This window comes from Typopeltis vanoorti, chromosome 5 (genome assembly GCF_054136105.1).
Source record: "Typopeltis vanoorti isolate ZY-2024b chromosome 5, IOZ_Tvanoo_1.0, whole genome shotgun sequence".
In the NCBI taxonomy this organism is placed as follows: Eukaryota; Metazoa; Arthropoda; class Arachnida; order Uropygi; family Thelyphonidae; genus Typopeltis; species Typopeltis vanoorti.
In genome coordinates this window covers 27,454,542-27,468,276 of record NC_143553.1, presented here as the reverse complement: position 1 = coordinate 27,468,276, position 13,735 = coordinate 27,454,542, and the positions used below count along the sequence as shown (strand labels likewise).

The following is a 13,735-nucleotide window of genomic DNA, read 5'->3' as shown; positions in this document are numbered from 1 at the left end:
ACACATAATAATACAAACCTAAAAAAATCTTCACGAAGTGTATTGTTTCTTTACAAATACCGAAATAGATACACAAAAAAGGAAATACGTGCAGCGTTCGTCGTATTTCAGATAAATAAGACGTAGTAACAACAATCGTTACTCTAGAGACGGTTCAGCGCACGCTTAGCTAAACGTGCATACATACAGGGTGTCCCAAAATTCACACAAGAAGTAATTTTGATAGAAAGCAGGTTTTTAATTAAAAATTGTAATTTCTTATCGATTCATAAAGTATACAGTATAGGGTTATGCATGGAATAGCATATCGGGTAAATGGCCTCCACGGCTTTGCTGGCACATACGCACTCTTTTGTCGAAATTTTCCACGACCGTTTTGCATAAATGTGACTGAATTTCGTTAATACAGCGCTCAATTTCCCCTTCAAGGCGTGGGTGGTCGTGGGCTTGTTGGCATAAACCTTAGACTTAAAAAAAACCCAAAGAAAAAAGTCCAACGGCGTTAAGTCACATGATCTGGGCGGCCAATTCTGATCACCAAAACGGGAAATTACACGACCAGGAAATGACTCATGCAGTAATTGAATTGTTTCTCGGGCTGTATGGCATGTGGCACCGTCTTGTTGAAACCACATGTCGTCCACATCCATATCTTGCAATTTAGGCACAAAAAATTGGATTATCATGTCGCGATAGCGAGCACCATTAACTGTTATTGCCTTACCAGCCCCATTTTCGAAGAAGAATGGACCGATGATGCCTACAGCCCAAAATCCGCATCAAACAGTGACACGTTGTGGATGCATTTGTTTTTCAACAATCACTCGTGGATTTTCTGAACCCCAAATGCGACAATTTTGTCGATTAACGAAGCCATCAAGATGAAAATGAGCCTCATCGCTGAAGATGATTTTGTTCGAAAAATAAGCATCCACTTGTTGTTCCATAATCCATTCAACGAACTCTCTTCGCTGTGTGTGGTCAGTAGGCTTCAGTTCTTGAGTCAGTTGAACTTTGTAAGCATAAAGATGCAAATCTTTCGTGAGAATTCGCTGTAGAGAGCTTCTCGAAATGCCCAATTCAAGACCACGGTGCCGAATTGATGTTCCTGGACTCTCAGCAACACTCTCACGAACTGCTTCGATGTTTTCTGTTGAACGACGGCCATAGTGTATAAGATCACTAATTGATCCAGTTTCCTTGAATTTTTTAATTAATCTTTTCACAGTTGATGAAGTTAAATCACTATTCCGACCATATTTTGTACGAAAATTGCGAACTGTAGCTGCCAAACCTTCATTATTTTTAAAATATTGCTCAACAATGAATGCGTTGTTCTTTCGTGTAGCGCTCCATTTTTAATAACCCTGAACTGTCAGCTGTCACGCTGTCTTTTTTTTCTCGTTGTCAACACTTTACCGCACAAATGGCGCTAAATTTAAATCTTGCGTGAATTTTGGGATACCCTATATATGTTGGTGCTGTACTCTGCATTAAGCCTGTTTCTAGTACTAAGGGAAAAAGTTTAAAAAAAGTATAATGTAAAACAGGCTTTAGTTCATTTGAAAAGAAAAGCATCACAGTTCGTATCTCGAGTCTAGTTTCGTATGTGGAGGCTAAAATGGGATATATCTTTTCGTGTGTCGAGGGGTTCGTAAGTCGAGGTACTACTGTATTTGGAAACGAAAGCTTGTTAGGGAGAGATCAAATGTGTTGGCAGAATGGAATGGATTGTCGTGTATTCTGGTAAAGAGATTGGCGATCTGTGTTAGGTCGTTGCTAATGGCAAGTACTCCAATTTCACTGATTAGTAAGCCTCCTGCCTACCTGACCGGCGAAATTGGAGAAGGGAAGCTAATTTGAGTTTTGGACGTTGAAGTCCCCAAGAAGGATGACATCAATATTAGAATATTTCGATTGTTTAATTTGATTTAATAGTTTCTTGGCAAGTTTTAATTTAATTTTTAACCAAGTGAGAAATCTTTCTACAACTGTCTCTGATCCAGAGTGCTTTAATAATAAGGCACCAATTTCCAACTTCTCCAATTTCGCGGATCAGGCAGGCAGGAGGCTTACTAATCAGTGAAATTGGAGTACTTGCCATTAGCAACGTACTAATCTCTTTACCAGATTAATCGACACGACACAACGTACTAATCTCGACATAATACACGACAATCCACTCCATTCTGCCAACACATTTGATCTCTCCCTAACAAGCTTTCGTTTCCAAATACAGTGGTACCTCGAGTTACGAACCGCTCAACATACGAACTTTTTCATATCCCATTTTGGCCTCGAGATACGAACCGTGATGCTTTTCTTTTCAAATGAACTAAAGCCTGTTTTACATTATACTTTTTTTTAAACTTTTCTCCTTAGTACTAGAAAAAGGCTTAATGCAGAGTACAGCACCTCCAAAAGGTATAGCACGTTTAGCTATACCTTTTGGAAATATATGATTTCTGCATTAATTCAACCTTAGCATCACTTTGGATTCCACTGATAAGTCGTCGAAACTGGTCTAGGTAGTGCCACTTCTCATAATGCATAGCATTATACACGTTCATAAGAAACGTCTGGGTAGTAGCACTTCTCATAATGCATAGCATTTTGAGATTATGCATTTCTCATAATACATACATGTTGATGTGAAGTCAGTCAAGCAATCCAATAGTGAAGATACTTCACGCCCAAACTTTTGTTTGCATACACTTGAATAAAGGATTAAAGCATAATATAATATAATCTCTTGGTAAATTTAATTTAATTTCTGCTTAACTTTCTATCTATCCACGTCTGATATACCTTACTTTGAAACTACACTTTCACCCCTGGTCCCCCCCCCTGCCCAAAGTAAAAGGAAAAAAACACTAGAAAATTTTCCAAAACTCTTTTCCTAATTAAAATTAATTTTTTTTTTAAATTTAAGTTGTGTCGTTTCTATTTCTATACTGCTTATGAATTAGTGATCATTGCAGATGCTCAGTCATAAGTCGTATGCGATGCGTAGTGTGTATTCTCAAATCGTCTACTCAACTCCCCCCCCCTTCCTCAAGATTAAATCCTGAGTGCGCTACTGCTCTCAGCAATGACCAAAAAACTGTGCAGCGGCTGAGTCAGTCCTCCTATTGGTTTTTGAAGGGCATATAGGCTGCTGAGTTCTCTTTTTCGAGAATCTTCACTCACTACACAGTTTTCCTCTTTGCGGATGTGATGTAACTATATTTCTATTTGAGCTTTAATTAATGCTAAGCATTTCATTTTTTCTTCAGTGTCATCTTTATGACAATGAAGAATGATGAAAAAATAGTCATAAACAGTTGTCGACTTGACGAGATAATTTTGAAGATAATTTTGTTTTGAGTTGAATACTTTGGATCACTCACGTTCACCCTGGAAGGTTATGATACGTTTCTTATTACTAATAACTGAAAGATGTTCAAAAATCCACTTTAGGAAATAAAGGTGACTTCAGAATTATTGTAAATTCAGTATGCGTCTTCACACATTTCAAAACACGCACTACCACTCACCCAATGTTGATCACACTGATGACAATTTGCTGAATGATATACTCTCACAGCTTGAAGATAACAGCGATTATGCATGATTGTAAAATGAAGTGAGCATATATATATGTAACATATCACAAGGAGTATTATTTATTTCATCTTTGTGCTTATTATTGCAGAATCTGTGTGAGTGAGAAGACTAATTACGGGCAGTCAGCTGCGCTGTCTGCCGGGAAGAAAAGAGCCGGGAAATCTCTATTTAAACTCACTCTTTCTCTGCATTCTTATCGGCAAGTAATTTTTCACCCTATGCAAAATTTCAGGAAGAGTTCTCCCTTGTTCCATTCTTTGGAAAAGCTTCAGTATCAATTCAGTAAATGCGTTCCAATTTATAGTGTCTCACTCATTTCATTCCTCCATCAAAATGCAAATTACATAGGTTTAGTCTGTTCTCATAACCGACTGTTAACAGTTACCATTTCATCACAGTCATGAGATTTACCTCTGTATCTTCCAGCAAGTTTCCACATCCCTCAGAATGCAGGCTACTAGATCTGTACGCAGAAGAGTTTGGTCTGATCAAGGCTTTATATGATGGAACTTCACATCCTTATAGGTGTTGGTCATTTCCTTTCGTACTATTATAACTATCCATTGAATTTCAGTTTCCACTATTGCCACAGGATTGTTTGCTGCCTCACGTTTTTATTGTTTTTCACTACTAGAATACACAGCCTTTCATGTTTGACTACCACCTCTATCAATGGATAGTGGGCTTGCCTGTAAGGAGAAATGGCATTGTTGTGTATCTCCTTCATGGTCAGGGGACATGCACAGGGTTTACTTCAGTGATAGTTTACCATCCGGGATAACCATAAGACTGCTTCAATGGATTGTTTGCATACTTAGCGGATGTCATTGTGAGGCCCTATAGTCAGTGGGATATCTGACGCTGAAGCTGAAATCCATTTGAGCATGATAAAGGCTTCTTTTATCCTCAGTTTCCCGAGTTTTCTTTACCAACCTTTTTCTTATCTTGTTCTTATTTGCATTCGTTCTTCGGCAATTCAATTTTGGTTTTAAGGTACTTCTCTCTTTCGGTATTCTGGATATCCGAGCGAAGGATTAGTAATGTTGAATATTAATACAAAAACAAGTGAAAATAGTAGTGAATTCTTATGTTATTTCAATAATAATGAATTTTCTTGTTTAGAAAATGACTCATGTCAGAAGTAATGGCTTCACATATCCCTTAGATGTAAATGAGTTCTAGTTTGGACGCTTCTACAGATTGTTCATTCTTCTTGTAGGTTAATGGAGCATCGGTAAATAGCAACTTTACTTGGCTATAGATTAAGGAATGTCATTGAAAATTCTGCGTATTCTTCTGAACAGTGTAAATCTGTTTTTGCTTTAAAATAAAATTTCATTTAGTTATACTTGTAAGTCAGTCATTGGAATAATTGTTTAGTTATCGGAATAATGTTAGATTAGCATAGTGTTAGTAAAGAAAAAAAAAGCGAAATAAAAATGCAGAATTATTTCGTTGGATTAAGTTTGGATTAATTTTTTAATTAAAAATATAATTTTTGGTCTTCAGAACTACCTATATGGAATATTTTTCATGTGAGTCTTATATCTCCTGGGTCTCAGTTTTTATCACTGTTAAAAAGTGCTTTCTGTATTCTGAGACAGGAATTTGCACTTGAACGAAAAACTGCCTGTGTAAGATATTCAGTGCTTGCTGCCAGTAGTGCTGTCTAAAACGACCTTGTAAAAATATCCGGTAAGATGCGCGTAGGCGGCGGTGACGTGGTCTACGTGTTCTTCTTTCAGCTTCTTCAGACATTTGGATTTGTCATGTAATTGCATCACTCTCAATTTTTTTTTTCTATTTCCATTGATGCTATTCATTCATTCGGATTTTTTTCTCCTCTAAACGATTACATTGTTTTTGTGGAATTTATTCTAAATCAATAGCTCAAGAGGCACTCCTTTTACAGGAAATAAAAATGCATAATTATGCATTTTTATTTCTCGACTAAGGAAATTCATCATAATATCAATCAACATAAGAACTTACACCAACGATACTAATGGATCCTTCGGATATTCAGAATACCGAAGGAAAGAAATGCCTTAAAACCAAAACCGAATGAATAGAAGAGGAAGAAAAAATGCATCTTGTGAATAAAATTGCGATTTTGCTCATTTCATATTTTTAATTATAATAATTTGCAGCATCTCCACTGTAAAAACCGGTGCTTTTAAGAGGTATAAGAGCAAGGGATCACGCCTACATATTTAACCCTAGGCAACAAGATGTCTAGGTCGGATCTTTGTTATGCTTGAAAACCCGACTAAGAAAATGTGTGAATAAAATAACATCTCACGATGACCCTATATAGAAAAAAGTTATCGTGGGAGGCATAATTTACTGTTACAATATCTTATTATTATTACTATTACGTGACACCTCTAAGGATCCCAAGGACTCGTCGAGGGAGGGCATTCTTCTCTACATTGATACAACTCACCGTCTCCTACTTAATCCAACTACACATAACGTTACCACCATCTACTGCTCACCACGCCATCTACCGCCCACTGCCAATAGTATTTTTGTCTCTAAATTAGGTGTGTTTTCCTTGCGTACCCAGGGAGGGGGACAAGGGGGGCCTTGCTCCCCCTAAAGAAAAAGGAAAAAACACTAGAAAAATTTCCAAAAATATTTTCTTAATTAAAATTTATTTTTTTTTAAAATTTATGTTGTGTCGTGTCTTCTATTTCTATGCTATTTATGAATTAGCGGTCACATAAGGTAGGAATACCCTATAGCTCTCGGGCCGCTGTGAACGCAAGGCGAATGAAGTAGTGCTCGGGCGCTGCTTCGTTTGCCCGTGGAGATCACCGGCCATAGCTTGTATCTCAGTCATAGCTCATATGCAATGCGTAGTGTGTATTCTCAAATCGTCTACTCAACTCTCCCCCCCCCCTAAAGATCAAATCTTGAGTGCTTGGCCCCCTCCAAGATTGAATCCTGAGTGCGCCACTGGATTGGCCTGTGCGTGTGTGCAAGGCACGAGTCTTGCTATTTTGATCGCGTTGTTGTTGCTGTTAAGCCTAATCTTGCCATTCTCAGAGCATGTACACTGGGTGTTAAATTGAAAAGTATTGATTATAAGTGCATAATACTGAGATGATTATAGGAAGCAACGTATGTAAATTTTGTTAAGTATTTTTATTGTTTAATGTCTGTGAATGATGTGTTTCATGAAGCATTTTGGCTATTCCTGGCAGTTTTTTAAGTAGTTAGGGGCATTGTACTTAAAAGAATCCCAATTTTCTGGTTAAAGAATCCTAATATGAGTATTTTATTTTAATCCTAGTTCAGAACTCAATATGATAACAAGATCACAGAAAATTTGCTTGAAAGGGCACAATCACAAATCGAATATATTAACTGCTTTTGATAAATTACTTGCTAGTGAAAGTTTGGTGGATGTACCATTAACGTGTGAAGGAATAACCCTTAAGGCTCACAAAGTAGTTCTATCTGCAAGCAGCTCTCTTCTATGCAGTTTATTTTTAGAGAACTCAAGTAATCATCCTGTTGTGACATTAAGTGATATGAAGTTTAATGACTTAAGGTTGATGGTACAATATATGTAACATGGAGAAATTAATATTTCACGGGATATGCTTCCATCATTGTTAAAAGCTGCGGAGTTGCTAAAAATCAAAGATTTTTTGGAAGTTGCTATTAAGTGCTATGATTCTGTGGAAGGTACACAGCAGGGAGCTTCAGGTAATGATCGTCAGGAAGCAGGGAAACCGATCATGCATAGTCATATTGTGTCTGGTCAAAGAAAACGGCATTCAAAGAAGGAAACACAGATAAGTAAGAGTCAACAAGGAGAATCGTCAAAAAGACCTACGTTACAACGAATTAAATGGCCAAAAAGTCTGATATAGGTAATGTAAGGCAGTCGTTGTCAGTGGTTAAGCATCTTGAAACGCTGGTTTCTATCCCACTTAGTAAAATTAAACTGGGTAAATATTTGAAATCAACATTTGACAACTCAAGTAACAATGTTATAGACGACTTGGTGTCATTAAAGGATAAGGAGTCAGACTTGTCAAATGAGAATGGTCATCTAAATCAACTTTCAAGCGGCTTTGGCCTAGTTGCTGAAGTCCAGCTGTCAGGTGAATGTGTACATGCCAGTGTATTGTACCTTTCAGTTTCTGATTCTTCAGCTAATTCTCACCTGCCAATCAAAATCTTGGGTAGTGATGACAACAATCCTTTCATCAATTCAGGTGAATGTGTGCATACCAGTGTATTATCCCATCCAGTTTCTGATGCTACAGTCAATTCTCAACTGCCAATCAAAATCTTGGGTGGTGATGACATCAATCCTTTATTTTCTAGTTTTGATATGTCATCTGAGTCAACCATTTCTTCTGTAGTTACTAGGGATGTCAATCCAGATTACTTAACATTTTATCATCTTGTGTGTCTATTGTATCACCTCTTGAATCTGATGTCAAGGTAGAAACGAAAGATTATGCAGTCCATTTCACATCTTCTAATGTATCAACTGTTTTGCCTGTATTAATTGACTCGTATAAACACCGAAGTTTTTACTGTAATATATGATGATACATCTGGTTTTTCTAATGTCCCAAGTTTAAGTGATCATCAAGATTTCACAGTTAGGTGCCATCAGTCTCATAGGAAACATGCTTTTTTATACAGCCATATCTCAATGTAACTGTTAGAAGCAAACTGTGTCGTGTAAGTTCTCTTGAAACAAAGGAACTGACATTTTTAAATGACTGTAATATATTTTATAATTTTGATCTGACCACATTGTATATGCTATCTTGCGGCATTCCAATATATTCTAATGTTTTTTATGAAATAGGAAGTATGGGGGGGGATTAAGAATGACAAGGAATGAGAATGACAGATTATTTAGTAACGGATTAAGTGTGTGTGTGTGTGTGTGTGTGTGTGTGTGTGTGTGTGTGTGTGTGTGTGTGTGTGTGTGTGCGTGCGTGCGTGCGCGTGTGCGTGCATGGAATAAGTAGTGCAGAAATACATACACAGAGATTGCTGAGTGATATACAAAAGAATGTGAGAGAAGATCAGGGACAAAAACAAGCACCAGTGGGAGTAAAGGATGTCAAGTTAAAAAGGAGCAAAAAAGATATTGTGCTGTATGGGGATTCTATAATTAAGGGTGTGAAGGATGATAGAGTAATTAAAGCGTGTTATCCAGGGTCAAAGATTAAGGATATAACTGAGGCTGTGAAATTGCAGAAAGATAGAGCTAGTGAGATTATTGTAGTTATAGGGACGAATGATCTAGGTAGCGAAAGATTTTCTGTGAGACAGAATTTGAAGGATTTAATAATAGCAATGAATGCAAAGAGCGAGAGTGGAAAAATCATGAGTGTGCTACCAAGATTTGATAGTGATGAAATAAACAGAAGAGCAATTAGAGTAAATGGAATGAAGTCAAGATTGTGTAAAAGCTTTTGCAAAGAAATGAAACTGAATATTCATTTTATGAATGTCTGGGATGCGTTTGATAAAAGGAAGGGGGATGGTTTAAGAGTGATGGTTTGCACTTAGGATTGGGCGCTTGGCATTTAGAACATTTATTGATAAAGGATAGAGTAAATGGCCAAAAACAGGGAAATGGGATTTGCTAGGGAGGCAGGTGATAGAGTCAACTGTAAATAGTACAAGTCATTAATCGCTGTGAATTTGGGATTAATTGTTCACAGAAAATTAACAGTATACACACTGGGCTAATTCACACACGGGGAGATTATGGGAAGAAGGGAGTATTGCAGTTTATGTACTAATGCTCGAAGTATTCGGAATAAGTGCGAAGAATTTTTGTCATTACTTAGTACAACTTGGCCAAAAATTATAGGAATTAGTAAGACTTGATTAACTAAGAATCATATAGTTAAAGTGGTTGAATGTAAAGGGTACAGTATTTTCAGACAGTACAGAGATGACAGAATGGGGGGAGGGGTTTTACTAATGATAGACGAAACGTTGAAGCCAAAAAAGGTAGAGGTACCTCAAGTTGACAGGTATGTGAGGGCAGTTCATTCGGGGACGTCAACAGGACGAAATATGTAATCGGTTGTTGTTATAATCCAAGGAGTATAAGGGAGAATGTAGATAGTATGTATTGAAAAATTAGCACGATGAGTGAAGGTCGAGTAATTATTATGGGGGATTTTAACTTTGGGGACATAGATTGGGAGAAGGAATGGTCACAAGGACCAAAGGAAATGGAGTATATACAGTTGTTAAGAGATAACTACCTGAGACAGCATGTAATGGAAGGGACAAGAGATTTGAGAGTGTTAGATCTGGTCATAACATCGGAGAACATATCAGTAAGTAATTTAGTTACACTGTCTCCACTTGGGGAAAGCGATCATGTGGTCTTGACCTGGGAGATTGTAAGATGTGCTGAATATTCTGTTAAGAAGAGGGTATATGTAGAATTACAAGACTGGTGATTATGACAAGCTGAGAAGTCAGCTTTCAGTAGTGCTATGGCATGAGAATTTGAAGGGGAGAGATGTTGATGGTGCGTGAGAGATTGTTAAGGAGTATTTAAAGAAAGCTATATCAGACTGTATTTCCAGAGTTAGAAGGAGAAATCAAGTAGGAGTAAGATGGGTGAATAATATTATTTAGCAAGAGTTGCAGATAAAGAAAAGGTTGTGGAAGAAGTATAAAGAAAAGGAGATGAGCGTTCCTATGAGCAGTATAAGGTACAGGCAAAGAGAGTAACCTGTATGGTAAGGAAAGCCAAAGCTAATTATGAGAGGAAGCTAGCTGATGAATCCAAAAGAAACTCTAAAGAGTTCTTTCACTATGTGGCAAGTAAAAGGAAGAATAACCATAGAAAAATTACTTTAAAAAATGTTGATGGTAGGAAAATTACAGAAGCAAATCAAATAGTTGAGTTGCTTAGTGGGCATTTTGCAAATGTGTACCATCTTGGTTGTGATATTGCATTGTCAAATGCGTCATTGACTGATGAGAGTCTAGAGATAGACGAAATAGAGGTGCTTAATATATTACAGAATCTTAATGCTAACACTGCCATTGGGTTAGATGGCATATCGGCCCATGTGTTACGAGAATGTGCAAGAGAATTAGCACCTCCTCTGACCAGGCTGTTTAATTTAAGCCTCAGTTCTGGTAAAGTACCAATAGAGCGGAAAATAATTCCACTGCATAAGGGAGGCTTCAAGACTGAGGTTGCAAATTATAGACCAATTAGTATATCTGAAGTGGTGGTTAAGGATTTGGAGAAATTGGTAAAACTTAGAATTCAGGACTGGGTGTACAGCAATATGATACTTTATAGGGGGCAACATGGTCTTGTGAAGGGTAGGTCTTGCCTCAGTAACTTGCTTACTTTCTATAATAAATTAACAGTGGACTTGGATAAAGGAAATCCTTATTCAGTGATACTCCTGGACTTTGCAAAGGCATTTGACTGGATTCCACACGGAACTCTGTTGCATAAATTAGAGCAAATGGGTATGGATCCTAATCTGGTGATTTGGATTAGGGTGTGGCTGGTGGATAGATATCAAAGAGTGGTTTATGGAGGAGCTGAATTCAGGAGAAGGCAGGTGACTAGTGGTGTACCTCAGGGCTCAGTGCTTGGTCCTCTGTTTAATTTGTACATCAATGATATTGGGAATACTTTGAAAGGAAATATCCACTTGTTTGCTGATGATGCAAAATTAGGAAGAGCGATAGTCAATTCAGAGCTGATGATGCAAAATTAGGAAGAGCGATAGTCAATTCAGATGATGTAGATATCTTGCAGGCTGACGGTATGGACTAAGGTAAATGTCTGTCAGTTTAACGTGGCTAAGTGTAAGGTGATGCACTTCGGGGGGGATGAGATCATATGCTGTTTACTATATTAACGGAACTGAACTGCAAGAAGTTGGCGAGGCAAGGGACTTGGGAGTTATTGTGGACAGAGAACTTAAGTTTAAAGGGCATATTGCAAAGATTGCCAAAACATCACATCAAATTACATGATTGTTGAAGAACACACTAACAAGCAGGGATAAAGAAGTTATTGTTCCACTTTATAAGGCATTAATAAGACCGCATTTGGACTTGCGCACAAATCTGGTCACCTGGATTTCTTGGTGATGAAGAAATGATTCAGAGGCGAGTTATTACAAAGATTGTTACAGGTCTGTGGGATGTTCCCCACTAGGATAGGTTGAAGATCTGTGGGCTCGAAAAACTAGCTGGTAGACGTAGGAGAGGAGTATGATAGAGGCATATAAATTATTAAAGGGATTTTATATGATTGATACTGATAACATTTTTAAGACCAGTGCAGGAAGGGAGAGAACGAGGGGCCATCCCTGGAGATTATGTAAGAGTGTGGTTAACAAGGGTGTTAGGACTAGATTTTTTGCTTGGAGGGTTGTGAATGGGTGGAATGTGTTGCTAGAGGTGGTTGTGAATGCTTCGTCTGTGAATGAATTTAAGGAGAAGTATGATAGGTATTATGTAAATAATGGTTAGTGTGAATATGGAGTCTTCCGCGATGAGTCTTTTGACTCCATTGAGACACCGTTATAATAATAATAATAATAATATTCCCTCTAAGGTGCGCGGCCGCTTAATAACTGAATTGTTGCCTTGCAGTTGTCGGCGGACTTTAGTCATTTGTTTTCTATGTATATTACAAAAAAAAAAAAAAAAAAAACTTTCAAAATGCCGAGCAGTCGTCAGGTCGTGTAAAAATTTTCCGCTCAGGGCAGTTGTAGGTTGGTCCATGCAGCTGTTAAAATAAAAATAAAAAATAGATAGAGCGTTGTTGATATTATTCTAATAGAGCTGTAAATTGTGCACTTGGGGATTCTTCAAAGAAAATGGCTGTTCCACAGAACTGAGGTTGATAGAATGGAAGATGACCGGAAGCATCGGGAATTTTTGATAGGTTTCTGGTGCACCATCCCAAATGTCACAGCAGCATCCTGGGTTGTGCGGATTTGGTTATCGAGAGTAAGTAACTGGACAGATGAAAAGTAGCGTTTTGAGCGGAAGATGATGCTGAGTTTTTTTTTTTTTTGGAAGCTGAAGATGCTCTAGACATGATCTTGAGTGTTGAGTATTGTCAAAGGTAACAGGAGAAAAAAGACAAAACTGTTTTGGAAGCATTGAAGGTGATTCAGTTTAGCTGATTCTAGACCGCTGACAAAATTCTAGTTTTCTTCATCATTCTAGTTTTGTTTTAATTCCATGTTTACTGACAGTTTCATTTATTTTGCAGAAGAAAATACCCTGCCCTTCCATATATGTGCAACTAAATCAATCGTAGATGGAAGAAAGTCCTTATAAAAAGACTTTCCCTCTCCCCTATTTGCAAGCTGGAAGGTCCTTTTATAAGGACTTTCCACTTCGCAGATAAAAATTTTGTGACCCTCAAACTGTTTCTAAATATAGCTGTATTTTAATATTTTATTATTAAAATACACCAGTAACATATATTTGGAAACAGTCTGAAGAAGTGTAAAATTCTTTCAAAAGAATTTTTTTTGTTTCATTTAAAATATGTTTTGTGGACTTCTGTATTTACTGTATGTAAATGTACGTTTTTCATTATGAAGAACCAAGGAGGGTTGATATAAGAAATCGAAATTTGAAAACTACGAAATTTGGAAAATAATAAGAAATTATGAGAAAGACGGAATGGTTAGTTTTGAAATGATTCCTAGTCACAGGGATCATTCCTAAAGTATTCGGTGGAAACTTTATGGTTATTTTGATTTCTGGTCACGTACATATAACCTCGATTTAATTCATATCCTCGAATTAAAAAAGTCAGTATCTTTTTATTCCTTAAAGGGAGTAACAGAGTTTTTTTTTTAATTGTAACTAACTTTTGGAAATCAGTAGACAGCCAGTGACCATCGTCAGCCATAACCAATATATGTTCTCATAGTTATCGAGAAATTTCAAGGCATCGAGGTGAGAATACGGAAAAAACGCTGCCAACGATTTGCAATAATAAACCCTAACACGTGTGGTTATCTGAAATAGTGTGACTTTTATGACAGTTTTTCTGATATGTGGTTAAAAACCGACTTTCCGGGAATGCAATCCTACTTTCGTGTGTCAGAGATTAACTTAT

General features: G+C 37.3%; 1 protein-coding gene across 2 annotated transcripts in view; it reads left to right on the top strand.

Annotated features, from left to right (window-relative positions):
• The window catches only part of LOC150106272 (actin-binding LIM protein 2-like), a 614,582-nt gene that overhangs the window by 60,573 nt on the left and 540,274 nt on the right, over positions 1-13,735 (top strand). The window lies entirely within an intron of this gene.